The 19,575-nt window shown below is 38.6% G+C and overlaps 1 long non-coding RNA gene across 1 annotated transcript in view; it reads left to right on the top strand.

Moving 5' to 3' along the window:
- LOC115336150 overlaps positions 1–19,575 on the top strand; it is a 35,475-nt gene that overhangs the window by 12,559 nt on the left and 3,341 nt on the right. The window contains exon 2 of the long non-coding RNA XR_003921637.1: positions 9,422–9,488. This is a non-coding gene — a long non-coding RNA (uncharacterized LOC115336150). The remainder of the gene's footprint in view (positions 1–9,421; positions 9,489–19,575) is intronic.

Raw genomic sequence — 19,575 nt, 5'->3', positions numbered from 1 at the left:
GTGATGGAGGGAATATAATTCTGACAAGCCTAATAACAAATTCTGTAGGCCTAAGCTTCAGTGAGTGGGATCTTTGATGACAGCAATATATAATATTGTAATACCTTTAATATTATTATACATAGTTTTCTGTGTATGTATAGGTACATCTCAGAAATGAATCTTTCTAATAGACTGAGAATCTGAGGAATACTTTCCAAAGAGACCTGAAAGATGACTCCTGAAAATATGTTGATTCATAATTTGTTACAGTTAGCCTGTTCATAATTAATGCTGCTAATACTACATATTTCAAAACAGTATGCAAAAAGTTAAACTCTTCAGAGTATCTTTATAACACCTGTGTTTATTTGACCTTACTGGAGATTCAACTTTTATTCTGCATTTGTAGAGGTCAGCACTTCTGGTTGTATACCAGACCATTTTTATAGTAGGTCTATAAGATCTCAGGTTGTTAGAATAAACACTAGACTTCTTTTGGATGATCAGCAGCAAACACTGAATATGTGGCCTTCGGTTTTCTTCCTTTTTGCACTTTTACATGACCAAAATAAAAATTCTTAGCTTTTAAGGTCAAATATGTTAAAAAGTTAGTATGAAATACTGCACTCCATGAAAATTTTTGGTGGAATCTTTTCCAGTAGACTTATCCTTGATATGCTGGCTAGTGAACTAAATGAAGCCCAAATTATCTTTTTTATGCTGATCAAAACTGAATTCCGTGTACATATTGTGTACGTAACTTGCATTGAAGACTTTAATACTTATACAAAAAATTAAATTGTTATGACTTTTGCCTTCAATGAATTCTAGGAGATAGAGTTTTTCTACTCACAATGGACTTAAGGAACAATTAATGAAATTCCAAAGAAAACTCTGCTTTGTCTCTACTGGTGTCAGTAATCATTAGTCAAATGTTAGCTTGCTTGTGAAACTTCTACGCCTTCAAATATTTTGGCTACATCCATGTTTTATTTTTTCTTTCATTTTTCCATATTCCATAATTCTTTTATGCTAAGTTTAGAAAAGGGTATATATTCCTGTCTACTTATAGAGAAGAGCTCTGAAATAGTATCTTACTGCCTGCCAGTATTGCTTTAAACAATCTGACAAACAATAATTACATCAGTTATCCTTTCCTTTTCAGGACAAGCAACACAGTCAAGAAGCTTGCTATAGAACTACTGCTCTTTGTTTTTAACATCAAACAAGATGGTATGTTTAAAAAAAAAAAAAATTGTGATTGTATAAGTGAGTCTTGTCTTCAGATCAGGTCCTATCTCCTAGAGGAATTTACCCCAGGGTTTCAGGTCAGCTGACAAGTATATTCCCTTCATTGAGTAGCCTGAGAACCTGCCTTACCCTATGACAGTTCTCTTGTGCCACAGAAGCAGAGTTACTTGCCCTGAATGTTAGGCAGTTTTAGGTGTTCTGCCCCTATAGGCTATAGAAAAAGAATGATGAACCCTTGCATGTTCCTGATGTTTGTTTTTTTTTTTTTAATGGGAAGCTGGTATGGGAGGTAGATGGTAGATCTGATCTGTGTTGAACCTGGGAAGCAATGTGCTGGTGAGATGTGTGTAAGCAATGAGATTTTCTAGTCTAACTGTACCAGCCAGGTGTCATTTGAGAAGGGATCAAAGCCTGCAGTCCACCTGAACGAGGCAAAATTTGGTGGCTAAACAATATTGCCAGTGACTCTGTTTGAGATTTAGTGCCAACAGTCGTCTAAACTTCTCTTTAAGGTCTTTTTCCTCAGCCTTCTGTACAAAGAAAGGACATACACGTACGCGCGCAGCTGCCGTGCTTGTAACCTGTCCCGCCGTGCCGTGAGACCGTGCGCAGTTGGACGTGTCCAGGCACATGAGTCCCTCCATGCATCCAAGGGCACGCTCGAGTCTGAGCTTGCATATCCATTTCGCTGCCGCTCTGGACCTGTCTGATTTGTGAGAATAGGACTGCACTGGTAACCAAAGCCTATTAAAATGGCAATGGGAACCTTTCAAAATTATTTCCTTTGTTAACTATGTTGCTTCTTTACTGCCAAGTCCAGTTTTAGACCAACGTTTTTCATTTCTTCACTGGCTGTATCAGGTCAGCACATTTTCTTTCTTGATGGTGGTGATGTAGGTGTTTATCTCAGTGAACAGGAGCTGTGGATGTATTCTAAAGGCAGGTTGTAAAATATTCTGTTTGGAACCCAAGGCACCGACGTTCTACTGGACAACTGCTGTTGTACAACAAGTGGTAGATGATACACTTAGGAAAATCAATGAATAAAAATAAGTCATCTCAATTGTAACAAATATTCCCATTGTACAACACAAAGTTGTTTTAGATTGTTTAAAAATTAATTACTCCCATGCTTCAGAAAATTTATGTTTAAAATGAGAGTGAATTATATGAAGGGACATAGGAAAATTATTTGTGATATTCCTAAGAGTCACATTTGGAGTGATTTGACAGTAGAATAGGTAATAAATATTCTTAAGTAAAGCATTGTTGAAAAAGACAATTTATAGAGTTTTATTGTGTTTTGCTCAAATGAACTTTTGATGGTTCAGTTAATTTTGTGGGATGTCAACACAGGAATCTCACTGGGATATGGAAAACCTGCCAGGATTTTTGGTGGATGTGCAGCAGGCTCAGAAAAGCTGCATTGCTGGGAGCAGCGTGGCCACCAATCTTGTAATGACCTGGTAATTGACCTTGGGAATAACCTCATAAATGACCTTGAAATGTGATCTTCTTAGGAGATTTGCTAATTCTCTTAGCAGTGAAGTAGCCAAGAACATACAACGAGGAGAGTCAGGGCCAAAATCTTCCAATTTACTGGAAGCTGCTCTCAAAAATTAAACAAATTCTGTTAAAGCAGAATCCTGATTATCAGGGGGTTTATATCTTTATTACAAATAGCACGTGTGAATATCTTTTACCTTCACTGAAAGACAGCATTTAGTCATAAATCTGAATTCTAAAGGTGCTTTAGCTGAAACAGTTTGAAGGCACACATGCTAGGTTCTCAGTGCTATTCAGTAAAACACAGTTGCCGTATCTCACATGATATCTTGGTAATGTCAAGCCTGTCTCCTCCTTGCAGATGAAAATACTTGTTGTCTTTGTAACAGGTTCACTAGTTTGGGTTACATTCTTTCTTCTGAAGAAACCCAAAAGCAGAAAGTCGGAGTTTCAAAGTTACACTGATTTGGGCCATTGGCAAGATTTACTTAGTAATCAATTTTAAGTATGCTGTGAAAATACATACAGTGATGCATTATGGTGCAAATCTGAAAAAAAAAAAAAAAAATTAGTCAATTGTATAACTGGTAAGAGTTAAGAAATATTTGGAAAAAAATTCCATTTCAGCAGCTCAGGGTTAAATGGATAAACAGGTTCCTATCTGTGAATATAGGTAACAGACTGATGCAGCACTTCCCTTTTTGTCCTGTCTGTGCTTATGCTGGTTTGATTTCAGTAGTCACATGAAATCATGGCTCAGTTTCTTCTGAGGTAAACCCATGGTATCCTGCAATACTTTGGAAGTAGTGAGTCAGAGGGAAAGATAGTGGCATTTACCAGTATTTAATTATCCTTCTCTTCCTTCTCTGAAAATCAATGTTATTATTATGTTTATTTACAAGTATTCAAATGTAAGCCTTTGTGTAATACAAGCCTGATACCTCTTTTACGTGAAAATCAGTGTTTTATGTGCAAATATAGGAAGGTACTAAGGTACTATAATTGATTACCACTAAAAAAAAAAATAAAGACTTTCTAATTTTTTACATTAAAAATATATTTATTATTTGGTCCAAACAAAGTTTTAATTACTATTACATCCTAACAGAATTAAAAGAATACCCCAGAAAAATTGCTGAAAGAGAAAGAAAAGGCTAAAATGTTAACATTAAGGATGATTTATTAATTCCCACTGCAAAAAGCAAACCAATATTTTCTGCAGTAGAGGATTTTGCATTAAAAAAATGAAGTCAAGAATGCAGTAAGCCTTATTCCCATTACAGTCTTGAAAACTGAAAAATATTGGAGGCTATTATATGTGTATAACTAAGTCCTAGAAAGACCTTCCAATTTTGATGAGACCATAGGAAAAAAAAAGAATAATGAATCTCTGGTTTTGCTTTCTGGTTTCTAATTTACTGCTCTGCACAATCTTACCTCATGCACTTTCAGGACTGCGCTCAGTTTTCATTAGCAAGCTATAAGCAGTAGCAAAACAACTGAAAGGAAGAAAAAAAGCCATGATACAGTACCAGAAATCAACCTTTAGTTTAATGGAGGGTCTGGAACATACTAACTTTACTGAGTCTTACTTATTAGCGATATAGAGTTCAACTAAGTGCTGTTAAGGGTGTATAATTTTAATTTTTCTATTAATAATTTTTAAACGAGACTGAAGTTACCTTTTAATGCTACAAGTTTTTTAATTGCTGCACTTAGGCAAGACCTGCTATAGGTTATGGAGAAATAAACTTTGGTCTTCTCTTATTGGCAGGAGATAGGATTAATTCTTGTTCTGACATCCTGTAATCTCTGTCGGAAGACCTCTGTGAATTGGACATTCATAAAATGTCATAGAAGTAATAACTAAGATTTTGGGGTTTCTTTGTGTGTGTTCAGATTTATTTGGATTTATTTAGACTTTTCCCTTTTTTTTAATAGTAAAGTAGTTGTTCTTAGGAGGTGTGTGTAGTTGACTTGCCTTTGTGTTGCATCCCTTAACGCTGTGTAGGTGAGAAGTGAACGCTCCCTGCCCTGCTCCCAGTAGTCCCAACTCCCAAACTATTTGCAGGAAATATTTTTAGCAGACCAGCTGGCACTGCTTTTTTTTTTGGCATGGCCTGCCTTTTTTTCTCTCTCTTTTTTTTTTTTAAGCTATGTATTTGTACTAATGTGGGGGACAAAATTACCTGGTGCTTACCATCAAAATGCCTCTTTCTGTGCCACTGTCTGATAACTGAGAGCAGACCCTGAGAGCAGGGTGTAGCCATACATAGTGCATATAGATGACATTTGTAAGAGAGAAGCTGGCTTATACTGCACTTTTACAGGAACTTATTGCATGACGGTATTTGTTTTGATTCAGCTCCCAACAGATGCGCAATTCCAAGTTTTGCAGAAGAGGTTCTTTTCTTTTTTGATAAATATTTATCTTCTAAGTCACTATGGACCATGTATATCTACCCTCTTTGAGTAGAAATTCAGAAATGATAGAACATTAGTTTCATTCTTCAAAAGGTTTTGCTACATGAATTTGAAAAATATCCATTTCTTTGGCTGTTCTCATCCTAGTTCAACTTTTGGATAGAGCATTTCATTACATTTTTTGTAAGTGGATCCAAATCTTACTTGAGCAAATATACCACTTTGTTTTCAGATCTTGTTTTTTCTACATATCCTGCATGTGGTATCCTTCATTTAATTCTGCCTCTGTCTTAAATGTTCTAGTCTGATTTTTCTTACAGAAATACTTTTCAAAATTGTTGAACTCTTATTTATTATAATGTATTTGGTTGTTGGGCATAGAAGAGATTAAATATATCAAACATCAAAAGTCATCCAGCTGGATTTCTACTCTGTTCTGTGTATTCTTTACAGTTTTAAAACTTTTGCATCAGGTCTAAAGCCTATTGATTACTGTTGACTCAAACTAATAATTTTCATGTAAAAGAGACAGTGAATTTGGTAGACTTTTGAGATAAGGTGAACTTCCTGCACAGGCCGTTAAATCAAACAATGCACTTGATATTGATGTTAAACAGAATTAGAACATAGTATTTACATTTATGATAAAGCATTTCCTAATGTTCTGGTAACAGAACCTGTGCACTTCACTGAAATATTGATCTGAAGTTTTAACTGAAAAGCAACCCTGAAATTAATACCAGTAGCAGTAACTGTGCATGTCATCTGCTTAGTTTTTGTGGTATGTACGTACGTCAGGTCTATCATACTGATCCAAAAAGTGCAGATAAAGTTTAGGTAACTTTCTCAATGCCATCCACTGTATATCTAGTCTTGCTAGAAATCTAAATTGCCTGATTATTCCTGGCATTTTTCCATGTGCTTTTAACCATGACAAGTATTCTATACAAGGTAATCATTTTTCTTAGGGAAACAAAATACATTCCTTGTAAAATCTTAATTAATGATGAGAGGCCAGCAGGTATAGTTTTCTGATATCAGAAGATAACGTTCAAAACAAAAAAAGTTGAAATGGGTTGATGAATTCAGTGTTCCACATTCACCTGGCGTGAAGCATACGAACACAAATCCTCGGTAAAGCGCCCAAAGACGTTAAATATTGCTCAGACACTAGTTTGAGACGCTAACTTTGAGGCCACGTTCCAAGGATTGTGTCTGTCTTCAAGGTATAAAAGGAGCAAATCTCTAATTTCCCCCAGTCTCAGCTGGGTAGAGAGCCAGGCTCTTTTGATGACTTGCTCTGCTCTAATGCCATGGCCAACGTGTGGACATCCTCACTCGAGCTATTCTCTAACCTGTCATGGCCTTTTTCCCTTTCACCAACAAACTTAAATTTCAGCCCTGCGAGATTTAAAATGTTAGGACCTGCAAAGAGAGGGAACAGAAGGGATAGGAAAAAAAAGTCTGCCTTTCCTGACAGCATTGTTCTACTTGTCCTGCAAGAAAGTATTAGTTGAATCATAGTGAGTCGGTTGGTTAGTACACTCACTTACCACAAAGTAGACCAACGTTTGCTTCCAAGGAAAGCTTCAGTATTTCATATTAAGCAATCATTGGATCAGGGACTAGAAATCACATTTGACTCATACCTCTCAATGAGGAATCCATTAATGGGGTGCATGAATACCAAATTGTGTTAACACTGTTTGGATAAATGAGTTTCTAAGAAATTTCAAGGGAAAATGGTATTACAAATACTGCTCCATTTCTCTAAACTTTACATTCTAAAGGACTCAGGAATTTATCTGATTCTTAGAAGGGTCCTTGGGGAGTGTGTATTTTAGTGAATGACAAATTAGGCCTGCAATAAACACAAAAATAGTAGCCTGCAAATAGTTCTAATGAGAGCTACTTCTTGTAGGCCACAATTTAAGAAGGTATGTAGGAACCCTCATTAACTAAGCATGTAAACAGTTATATTAACTTCAGGAAGTTTAAAGATATGCTCAATAGAGGGAACATACCGAGCTTGGGACATCCAAGAAATACAATACAAAATTGCAGGCAGGCTGAAAATTATAATTTCAAGTTCTTGTTTCTAAGATTCCAATTTGCTTTCTGTGTTTTTATTGAATTTTTAAAGTGAAACTCCCCCAAATTCCAAAACCTTTACTGGAACCGTAGAAGGAAGTTTCAGATGACGTTCACTTCAGTTTGATAATTTGAATTCAATTGATTTTCTTTTGTTTGTCAAAAGCTTTTTGATTGTCTCAAAATAACGTCTAGTACTCTGCAAACACAATCCGTAGTTTGCCTACAAAAAGAGTGTCAGTTCCCATTGCATTACTACATCGGTGCTACCTTTTATTTTTTCTGAGCACAGTTCATCCATCTCTATGAATTTAATGATTAAAATCACTGAAAAACAGATGTGCACGTGTACTTTCACAGATTTGGTTACGTCTTTTGCACATCTTAGGTATATTTATTTTACGATAATTGTGGTAATTTAAAAAAAAAAAAAAAAAAGAACGAAAACTTTGGTTGGAACTCTTTACTCAGCGTGGCTTCTCAGATGAACAGTTCTTTTTCAGGAACACTTCGATAGCCACGTTTGAGGTCATTGAGGACACAGAGCGGTGGGAAGTTTTCTCCAGGGACTCCCGAGACGTTAACCGGCGCAGCCCTTTCTCCGAAGGCAGAACCAGTAACCCACAAGCCGCTGACGGCAGCTTTTCCCAGCCCGAGCTCACCAACGCGCAGCCCCGCGGGTTACCCGTGGCGGTGCCCAACGGCCTGTACCCACGGGGCCGACCGCGGGGAAAACCCGCGGCCCGGCTGGCGGCTCCGCTTCGGGGCAGGCCGCCCTCCGGCCCCCCGCCGTCCCGAGGGAAGGAGGAAGGCGCCGGCGGGCGGGAAGGGGACGGCCGGTGGGGGCAGCCCCCGGGGGCGAGGAGCCCTCGGCCCCGCGTGGTGCGAAGCGGCGGCCGCCCCCGCGGGTCTCGGCCCCGCCGGGGATACGGCCAGAACCGCGGCCTTGGAAGTTCGGCGAGGCCGGCACCGCGGCTGCGCGAGGGTGCTTCGGGTTAATAATTTCGTCTGCTGGGACGTCGGTACTTCCAGGAGGTTGAGTCTCTGACGGGAGACGGTGTCGCGCTTGCGTACGGTGACGGTCCGGAGGCGAGCGGGCTGACGGCAGAGCCGAGACCCTTTTGCATCGCGCGTTAATTACGCGGTAGATGGCGGTTTCTTTTTAATTCTGGGGAATGAAGGGTAAATTTCGCTTCTCCAAGTTTTGAAGTAAAAACGGGTTTTAAATTTCTGGTCTTAAACGCTGTACTTGACTAAATACAGCTACAAAAATTCTAATTTTGGGGTGCTGGGGTTTTATTTTTCCTTTTATTTTCTATGTATTTCACCTTCTTCTTACCTGCTGCTCCCCTCTGTAAACATTGATGACTGGATGTGTTGGGAAAAGAAGTAATCGCATGAAATAGGGGGGATTTCATCAGAATCGTATCTCACGATCTTCTTCAAAAAAATCCTATGCTGCAAATTAATAATACTTTTTAAAAGCTGAGAATATATGTTTTTTCCAAACACTATTTTAATCTAATTTAAAACACGTCACATGGACTCCATTCTCTTGGACATACAAAAGATACATGATGTTTATGAGGAGAGCTGCGCTCTGACATAATCATTTTCAGTTAGCAAAATGACACAAAAGGAATCATAGACACCAGCACAGATGAGGCGAAGAGAAAGACTTTAAATCATCTTTTCACATTCAAATGCTGGTTTACGGAATATTATGAGAACAGAATAAAAGAAGGTGGGATAGAAATACGAAGGAAGAGATATGAGGAAAATTCTTTTCAGGATTTTGACTAATTATTACCAAAACCAAATCACTTAAATGTCATTAAAAAAATCCAAAACCGCTTTACTGCTTATTTGCTCATTTTGTAAGGAAGGACATTAATTATTATTCTTGACATTGCTAAATTCTTCTCTCTTGCGCTCACTGGTCTTTATTAAGCTTTTTCACAAAACATGACATTTCCTTTGTAATAATAAATGTTTCAAAATGAAGAAACATTACAGTTCTTTTGTTTGTTTGTTTTCCAGGAGAAGAAAATTTAATTAAGATTTTTTTTTAAAAAGCACTTAAGGATTATTGAAGACCAGAGGCAATATGATTATAGGAAACAAAGAATTTGTAAGCTTAAAGATTCTTCTTTGTTTTTTCATTTAGGTGTTACTGTAAGAGACTATACAGAGGAATAGATGGATGAAGTCACCTAGCCAAGGCTGAGTCAAAGGTAGATTGCAAAGCTCTGTTTCTGTGCTAATGAATGCTTTATTTTTTCTCCTTCAAAAATATGTCATTTTTTAATGACGATTACCTAAGCATTACAATTTGAGCCTCTTCTTACAAAACTTTAATGAAATTTAATTAATATTTAATTAAATATTGAACAATTTAATATTTCTTATTAGCCTGCAGTTAGTTTTTATACTGGTTTATAATTTGGTTATTGGGTCTGGCTGTAAATTTAATTAAGGCTCTGTTTCACTCAGAAAAAATAAAAAAACCCACAGCCATTTTCTTAGTATAAAGCCATTAGTAGTAAGTAGTAGTACTATTATTTCAAATATGATAGTAATTTTCTTTCAGGAAGTTGTCTAGAAGCTGCGTTAGCATGGTCCCATTACTGTCAATTGAGAGAACAGATATTTTCAGAGAATGAAGAGCAGAGCGACTGCAGAAATTGAAGAATGTCTAATGATTTCCCCCTTAAAGAACAGATTTCTTCATATGGGGCAACTGAAATGAAAGTAGAGTTTTCATGTGAAAATTAATCCAAATCATTTAGATGGGATGACTTATATTTTGAACATACATACAGACATACCACAGCTACATTGCTTATGTACAAGCAGTTACACAGTCAAGTGTATATATGTGAATATATGTTAGGTATAATAGCATGGCAACAGGCAAGTTAAAAATGCCTAAATGAAATACAGGTTTCAGTATTTGCAGAAGTTAATTAAAATCTTGGCAAGATTTTTTTCTTTCATGTTCTATACCTAATTGTTTTTAAAAATGGATACTTTTGATAAACTTCCTAGAATTGTGTCTGGCATCTTTAAAGACGCAGTTAGTTTAGTCAGTACCTTGTTCTCTGTTCTAAAAGTTAACATTGTCTTTGTTGTTTAAACACAAAGCATGTCCGTATTGTCACTTCCAATGTCAATTTTAGCTCGTCTGAGAATTAAAACATTTTGAATTCTAGGACAAGTAGGACTTTCATGTCTGACTCCACAGAAGGATCACCTTACCTTATATTTTATCCACCTATACGCACTTCTGTTCATATATTGTTATTAGGTTGCAAAGGGATGCTCTTAAAATTTAGGGAATATCAGAAATAAACTTGCCTCTGCAATACTACGCCAGCCCCCTTGTGTACTTTTCAGTTTTTGATTATATTTTTAAACTTTAATCCAAAGATGTGCTTACAATTAACTTTACAAATATTTATTTACAATTCTCATTATCATTCACTCAGACATAAAAAGATGGAGCTGAAACAGAAGGTGTAATAGAAGGTGCAATTGGCGGAGTTAGAATTTGCCTGGGATGTTCAAGTTAACTCCCACACTTATTTCATACTTTAACCATATACTTTAACTATTCCTCTAGAACATTATTCCATTTGTAAAGAGCTTGAGGCTAAACAAGCACTAATTCAAGAAAGCAAACCTTAGCATATATATAATTCTCCGGAGTAAAAGCTTTTCTCCTAGTGAAGTGTAATCCACTTATATATAAATATATATGTGTGCATATTTATGTGTGTGTGTGTGTATGTGTGTTTGTGAACTGCAAAAATAGATACAGAAACTTTTTTAAGAACAAAGAAGGGAGTAGTTTATATGAATCATGGCAAACTAAGACTTAAACATTGGCACTGGTTTTATTGGAAGTTGTAAGAGACAGCCAACAGATTATGGCTGGCCAACTGAAAGGAAAGAAGCAGCTTTATTTTTGACTGTCGTGTGTCTTGAAACACTGACTGAGTTCACAAAGTTTCAGTTAACTCGGGCGGAACAGACTAATGTGTTTGAATATGATAGATTTTGAAAACGCAAGGAGTACTGACTTTATGTGGCAAGGTTTTGGTAGTGGGGAGGGCTGCAGGGGTGGTGTCTGTGAGCAGATGCCAGGAGCTGCCCCAATCTTGGACAGAACCAGCTCCAGGTGGCTCCAAGGTGGACCTGCTGCTGGCCAAAACTGGGCCAAGCAGTGATGATGGTGACACCTCTGTGATAACGTATTTAAGAAAGGGTAAAAAACGCTGCACAACAGCAGCTGAGAGAAAGGAGTGAGGGTATGGGACAGAAACAACCCCGCAGACCCCCAGGTCAGTGCAGAAGGAGGGGAGGAGGTGCTCCAGGCGCCGGAGCAGAGATTCCCCTGCAGCCCGTGGTGATGAAGACCACGGTGAGGCAGGCTGTGCCCCTGCAGCCCAGGGAGGTCCACGGTAGAGCAGACACCAACTCACCACCCCTTTATACACAAAATCTCTCTCAGAGAGGCTTACTTTCTCCTGGTTTTGTTATTCTTGACAGCTGGCACTGCAGACAAGTTTAGAGAGAGAGGGGTTGATTACTGGAAGATTTGGAATTAATCTCTAAAATAAAAAAAAATTAGAAGTTTTCAAACCATGGAAGTCATAATGAATGAATGAAAACAGGAGAGACAGCAGTCTGATCTACTGATATATTAAAAAATTAAACCAATAGAAGCTGGAGGATGCACATTCCTCCTAAAGGAGCATATGATATATGTACATTGGTGAGTAACAAATTCAAAGTGATATATTGTAATGCAAAAGAAAAGAGCTGCTGTTACTGGACTAGCCATGCACCAAAGTTTGTGCTATTATCAGGAGGATATCCTCACCAAGGGTTCAGAGGTCCAGAACAATTAAGTAGTTTAAAAATGTCTCCCAGAGAACAGAGAAGCCCTTAATAGAGAACAAAAAGGAGCTGGAAGAAATTAACACAGGACATGTACATGTAGATCACAGCGCAGCTGAGATCACCACCAAGGTGTCTGCCCTAATTGGCAAGGAGAGTGTCCATGGGAATGACAGATTATACTTGGAAATTTTTACTCAGTTTTGTTGCTTGACCCAGCGTCTTGAGAATGCTGTTGAGCAGTGTTTCCCCAAGGACATGCAAGGCAGATAAAGACTCTGAGAAAATGAAAACTTACAAAAGTTCAAATTCTCAGTCAGTACAAAAGTACAAAATTTAGTTCTCCAGGGAGGGATACAGTTCTATTCTAAAGAAGTAAGATCAAGTTTAGAGGTTTAGGTATTTTGAGCACTAATGAAAATTGAAAGAATAATTCATCCCAAGATATTTATTATTGTACTGTGAAACCTGCACTGAAAATGGGTGTATCTATGCTGGAAAACCTGGCCTTTGAGAAAATGGAAAAGAACAGGCCTGATTCATCTTCCTTACTTTTTGCTTGTTAGGATTTAGTCATATTACTCTTACTCTGTTTCAGTAGCTCCAAATACATAAAGATGTATATAATCAGTTTGAACAGAGAACTTGATGCATATAAGAAAATTTCAGGTCTTTAACTAAGACTGGATAAAACTGATTATAAACCACTTGCTGCTGCTGTTAAAAATGGGATAGAAAATGAAAGTAGGTTGCAGACACAATCTTTACAAAATCTGCAAAAATTACAAAGTTAATTTTTACAGCAGCATGTTTTAACCTAAATCAAAGAGTATAGCCAGTATCAGATGAAATAGGACATGAACTGTCCAATCTGCTGCTCAATTTAAGATACTCTGGAGAATGATTGAAACGATCAGAACAGGTTGAATAGGATGGCATGCTTCCAGCCCCTAACACCAAATAATCACAGAATTACAGAATGGCTGAGGTTGGAAGGGATCTCTGGAGATCATCTAGTCCACCCCCCCTCCTCAAGCAGGGTCAGCTAGAGCAGGTTACCCAGGACCATGCCCAGTCTGGTTTTGAGTATCTCCAAGGATGGAGACTCCACAACCTCTCTGGCAACCTGCTGCAGTGTTTGACCACCCTCACAGTGGAAAAATTTCTCCTTTTGTTGAAGTGGAAATTCCAGTATCTCACTTTGTACCCTTAAACTGAGCACCATGACTAAAAGTACGACTTCATCATCTTCCCCCCCGGCCCTCCGCCAATATTTGTGCACATTGGTAAGATCCTCTTGAGCCTTCTCTTCCCCAGGCTGAACAGTTCCAGCTCTCTGAGACTCTCTTCATATATCAGATGCTCCAATCCTTTAATTATCTTCATGGCCCTGCATGGGACTCACTCCAACAAGTCCATGTCTCTTGTACTGGGGAACCCAAAACTGGATGCCACGCTCCAAGTATGGCTTCACCAGTGCCGAGCCTCACCTCCCTTGACTTGCTGGCAATACTTTGCCTAATGCAGCCCAGGAGGTTTTTGGCATTCTTTCCTGCAAGGGTGCATTGCTGGCTCATGTCCAACTTCTTGTCCACCAGGACCCCCTCAGCCTTCTCTGCAAAGCTGCTTTCTAGCTAGTTCACCCCCAGCTTGTACTGGTGTCTGGTATTATTCCTCCCCAGGTGCAGGATTTGGCATTTTCTTTTGTTGAACTTCATGAGGTTCCTGTAGGCCCATTTCTCCAGCCTGTCCAGGTCCCTCTGGATGGCAGCACAACATTCTGGTGTATCAGACACTGCTCCCAGTTTTGTATCAGCAAACTTGCTGAGGGTACACTCTGCCCCATTGTCCAGGTCATTAATGAAGATGTTAAATAGAATTTGTCCCAGTATTGGCTCCTGGGGTGCACCACTAGTGATTTGCCTCCAACTGTACTTCATGCTGCTGATCCCATACCTTTGAGCCCAGCAGTTTAGCTGCTTTTCAGTCCACATCACTGTACATTTGCCTAGCCCATACTTTATCAGTTTGTCATTAATGATACTACAGGAGAGTGTCAAAAGCCTTAATGAACTCAAGGTAAACAACATCCACTGTTCTCTCCACATCTACCAAGTCAGTCATCTCATTGTAGAAAACTACCAGGTAGGTAAAGCATAATTTCCCCTTCATAAATCTGTACTGAATACTCCCCATCCTCATCCTTCATGTGCCTGGAAATGGTTTCCAGGAGGATTTACCTCCATCATGCTCCCAGGCAGGGACCGAAGAGAGGCTGACCAGCCTACAGTTCCCTGAGTCCCCCTTCTTGTCCCTCCTGAAGTAACATTTGCTTTCTTCCAGTCTTCAGGAACCTCTCCCAGTTGCCATGACCTTTCAAAGAGAATGGAGAGTGGCCTCACAGTAACATCTGCCAGCTCCCACAGGACTCACGGGTGCATCCCGTCAGGCCCCATGGACTTAAGTATGTGCAGTTTGTTTTAAGTGCTCCCTAAACTATTGTTCCTCCACCAAGGGTAAGTTGTCTTTGCTCCTGATTTTCTTACTTGTCTCAGGGAGCTGGCATTCCTGAAGGTTGGTCTAACTAGTAAAGACCAAGCTGAAGAAGACATTGCATACCTCAGTCTTTTCTATGTCCTAAGTCACTGGGTGTCCCACCCCTTTCAGCCGTGGGCCTGTGTTTTTCCTTGTCTTACTTTTGCTGCTTATCTATCTGTAGAAGGCTTTCGTGTTGCCCTTCGTGTCCTTTATCAGATTCAGCTCCTGCTGGACATTTCCTAACACCATCCCTGCACACAAAACAGTGTCTTTATATTCCTTCTGTGTGACCTGACCCTGCTTCCACTTCTTGTCTGTTTCCTTTTTAAGTTTGGATTTTTTGAGGAGCTCCTTGCTTATCTATGAAGGGCTCCTGCCACCCTTGCTTGATTTCTTACTCATCAGGATGGACCATTCCTGAGCTTGTAGGAGGTGATCCCTGGAAATCACCTAGCTCTTCTGGAACCCTCTTTGCTGAAGGACTGTATCCAATAGGAGTTTTCCAAGCAGATCCCTGTGCATGCCAGAAGAATGCAAAAGTTCTCTGAAGTGGTTTGCTTGACAGCCTCCAGATTCTAATTCGTAAATTATTTGAGAAAAACTGGCCTTCCCTGCACCCCAGTTAATACCATACTGCTCTAAGCATTCTTTGGTGGTGGTAGTGGAAAGTGGTTGCAAGCTTGTACAGTCTTTCTGCATGCCATGTTCCTATTTCTATCCCACCCACCCCCCCAGTACTATATTCATCCCTAAAAACAACAACGTTGAGGAAACTTTGTGCTTTTTATATACACCAACCTGTAAGTAAATAAAGCAAATAAGTATAAACAGGTTTGCATTCACCAGACAAATTATTCATTTACATTAGATTATTTTCCTTCTACTGGACAAACAGTAGATAAGGTGTATCATTTCTGGGTTTTTTTCAGCTGTGGTATATTCACAGGGGTCTATTTGTTGATAGATGTGGGCATGATTTAGGCAGTTTACAGTGAAATATGGATTTAGATATTTAGCTGTTAGTCCTTACAACCCAGTGACATAGGCTGGTGGAAAAAAAATAATCAGACTAATAAAATGTGTACTGAAAATGAATGCAGTCAGACACTGATCCATATTTAGCATGGTTGCTATGGAATAGCCCAGATTAACATGCTATCAACTGCTGACATGTTGTTCAAGAAGAACTGTGAATTAGAAAAAATAAAAATGGACAGATAAGACTTAAAAAAACCCCTATGTAAATATTGTATTTCAGAAGAATGGTGCGGGTGATACATATGGTAGGAGTCAATGATTGCCACTGTGAAACATTAAGGGAGTTGTTACACATCCACCCTAGTTGGACACATGATGGAAAGGAGTCATCAACATGTTTTATATGTTCAATTGGTGAGGATAAGGAACGTTTATTCTGCACTTTGTCCTGGAAACATCGATTTAAGACATGCAAGCCCCAGGACATGGTACTGTTAGAACAAATGGCCTTGTTGATTCTAGGCAATACTCATAACCAAATGGCAGAATAAGGTATCTCAGAGGATAACTGAACAATTTTCAGAAGTACTTAAAGCTCTGCATTACGTAAGTGCTCATTATTGTTGGTACTATGCTAGCCTGGCAGGCGAAGATACACTATTGGAAAGTAAAGCAGCTTAGCTCTGGAGACAGGATGTCTGGGTCAGGGCTGCAGACATTGGTGTTTTGTTAAAAAGTTGTGATTGTCAGAGAGGAGGTAAATGAAGCCAACCTTTGTCAAATTTAACTAAGCCCAACAGCTCCCTCCTTCCCATGTGATAGATATTTGGGTTTGGTTGCAGGTGTGTTACAGTGGGCCAGCCCTGCCGTGCAAACTATTGCTGGTACAAGTACTGTGAGACCTTCTCAGCAATGTGTTTTTGTGGATAAATATGCACTTCCATATTGTCTGTGTTAAAATTGAATTCCTGGTATGAAAAATTAATGGTGTATGTTGTATTATTCATTAGGAAAAAGATTTGCCTGACAATTGTTTCTTTTGAAGTAGGTGATCCATAATGTAAAGAAAATGTCGTAAGAATATAGTGACTGCACAATCTGAGCATACGTTGTTTGGTCTTTTGGTCATATGTTGGATTTTGGTCATGTATTGCCTATTACTTGCAAAATTCAAGTAAGCTGTATTTCACATGATTACTGGGAGGGAAGAGGCCAACTTTTATACTGTTAGATCTTTATATGATGTTCTTTCCTCTTTTGGTTTAAATTATATATGTATATCATGCATAAACCAGAAACATTTAAACTCCTTGGACATCTCAGACACATCACTGGAGCTTACACATTAGAAATACCGTGCCCCCCCCAAAAAAACCTGCTTATACAGTCACCTGAATTTGTTTCTCGTTAATTTGTAGAAAAAACATTCTAGGAAAAAGACTGTAATTATGTAATTTTGCAAAGGAGAGCAAAGAGAAATGCTTTTATGAATGTTCTTTGCAAACTGGCTTTGGTATGATGATGCTTCTCTTATCTCTTCACTTACACAGAAGCAGGAAGAGACTTCTGGTGCATTCACATCAGGAAACAATGGATAGGGGAAGTGTTCATTAACAGAGGTTTATTTTAGGTCAGAAAAGTCAGCCATGACACTATAATATGCATGTATATGACACTCCAGAAGTATTTCCAACTACATATTTTTCTTTCAGTGTATGCCCTCAGGGATCATCTGTCAGAATGACTACTCTCTCTGGCTTACTTCTTAGGCAGAACTAACTGTTTTCGTTTCCCATAATAATATTTTCTGTCCACATGAGCTCTTTTCCTGCTGTGTTAGATCATATGGATAAATTGTAGACTGGGAATCTGAAATGTCAAAATGACAGAGTAGCTGCTTTGAAACAATGGATGCTAAAATTTAGTTAGCAAGACTTACAACAAACATTTTTAAGTAGTTAATAGAAAAAATATTCCAAAGACAGAGGAGGTATTAATTCTGATCGTTGAAATATTATTTCATTGCTTCCGTCTTAAATTTATGGTTTTGGTATTCCCTGTAAATCTGTTTGCGTTTCTTTGAAATATTTGTAATTCTGTTGGATAAACACTCTTGTTGACAGAGTATGCAAGTGTAAATGTTACACTGACAGCACAGTTTTCAGTCAGTCTAGTGTCTGAGCTGTACCTAGGCAACCTCTTATCAAACTTTGCATCTCACAGGGGTTGCAAAAGACTTTAATACTGTGAGGTTTAGAAAACATTAGCAGTAATGAGCTTTTCCATACTAATTCTAGTTTACAGAAGGAGTTTACTGCCCCCCAAGTTGTTTGGGAATTAAATTAACAAAACTGAGAGTTATAACCATTTATTTCTGGCAGAAAAACAAGTCAGTGCTAAATACGTGCTACTAGTTTTTTATTTGGCTTCAAAGTTTGCAGACTAGCTAGTTCTTCAGCTAGAAATTCTAGTACTTTGCAATAAATCAGGGGAACCACATGGCAGAAAGTGTAGATTATTTTGTTTGCAAGATTCCTGGCAAAGTGCAAAGGGGAAAAGTCAATGCACTATAGACATTACATATATATGTATATTAAAATACATAAAACTTATATATATGTATATATTATGTATATGCCTGTGTATACAGTATTCACACACACACAAATATATATATGCAATGCCCATAATGCATTGACTGTATATTTATCATATACATGCTCACACATATATGTATATATATTATACAAAATGGATTCTTTTGAAATAATAAATCCAAAGCATGAGCTGCAAGCTTGCTTTAATTAAATTTGTTGATTTCTGCTGTTGGCTAAGAATGAAGATGTTATCGGAAAACAATTGGATGTGTGCAGAGCCACAGAAACTTAGTAAGTTGTAGTGCACTTAGGAGGCGTGGAGGGTAAAGGAAATGAAAGCACTGGGGTGCTTCCCCAGTACAGCAGTTCCACTGGCAATGCCAGGTCATGGAGTTCCTTTCTCTCCCTGTCGTAGGCCATTTATTTCTGCTCCTGCAGCACAGTTCAGTTCCTTTTGCACCTCCTAAGCATCTGATCTGCTTTGCATTTAACTGAGAGAAAGCCATTGTCCAAGAAGTGAGGTAAATCACGAATGTCACTGTGCCACTCATACCTGACTGCCTTTTCATATGTGTTAGGGAGATCTACTGTCTCCAGAAATCCCAGAGTTTCATATCACCATAGATTCCCAACAATATAAGCAAGAATAAAGACTAATGAAAACACAGCTATTGTCCGTGTTTCAGACTCCTGGAAAAGTCCACTGATATTCACGGTAATAGCATTTGTAGTCTGCAGTTCAATACTTGCATTTCAGCATCTCTCTCTGAGTGTAAATGATAGGAGCTCCGTGCCTTATGCAGCCTCTGGCAGTGGGCTTGGTTCCATACCGTGTCAGCACTTTACCTGACAGCATAATCTGCTTGGGTTTTCTGTAAATCTTTTATCTCCTGTCTGTATTCTGTGTTGTTAGCTTTGGAAAGGAATAACTGAGGCATGTCTGACTGCGGCCAACATAGTGAATGCTCCTTTAGTCTAGAGAGCGCACATAATAGAAAGGCAAAAGAACACATTTGGAGGGATAACAGGTTAGCTAATAGACCTGACTGAAGAGTAGAGAAAACAGACTGGCAAACTGTTTTAACTGCCAGGGTTTACAAGCACAGTAAAAGTGAGCTGTGGGCATTTAACTACACAGGCATTTAAACCTTGCCTAAAAAATGGAAGAGTTGCAGACTACATTTACAACAACAGCTCTACGTGCCTGAGAGCTGTGTTAGTTCATAACAAATGATTATAGCAATTCTGTTCTGCTCTGGGACAAGAATCAAAAGAATGTAATGTTTATATGCCATGGATACTTTAA

The sequence above is a fragment of the Aquila chrysaetos genome, chromosome 26 (assembly GCF_900496995.4).
Source record: "Aquila chrysaetos chrysaetos chromosome 26, bAquChr1.4, whole genome shotgun sequence".
Taxonomy (NCBI): domain Eukaryota; kingdom Metazoa; phylum Chordata; class Aves; order Accipitriformes; family Accipitridae; genus Aquila; species Aquila chrysaetos.
Note: the sequence above shows the minus strand (reverse complement) of the source record. Positions and strands in the feature narration are given on the sequence as shown.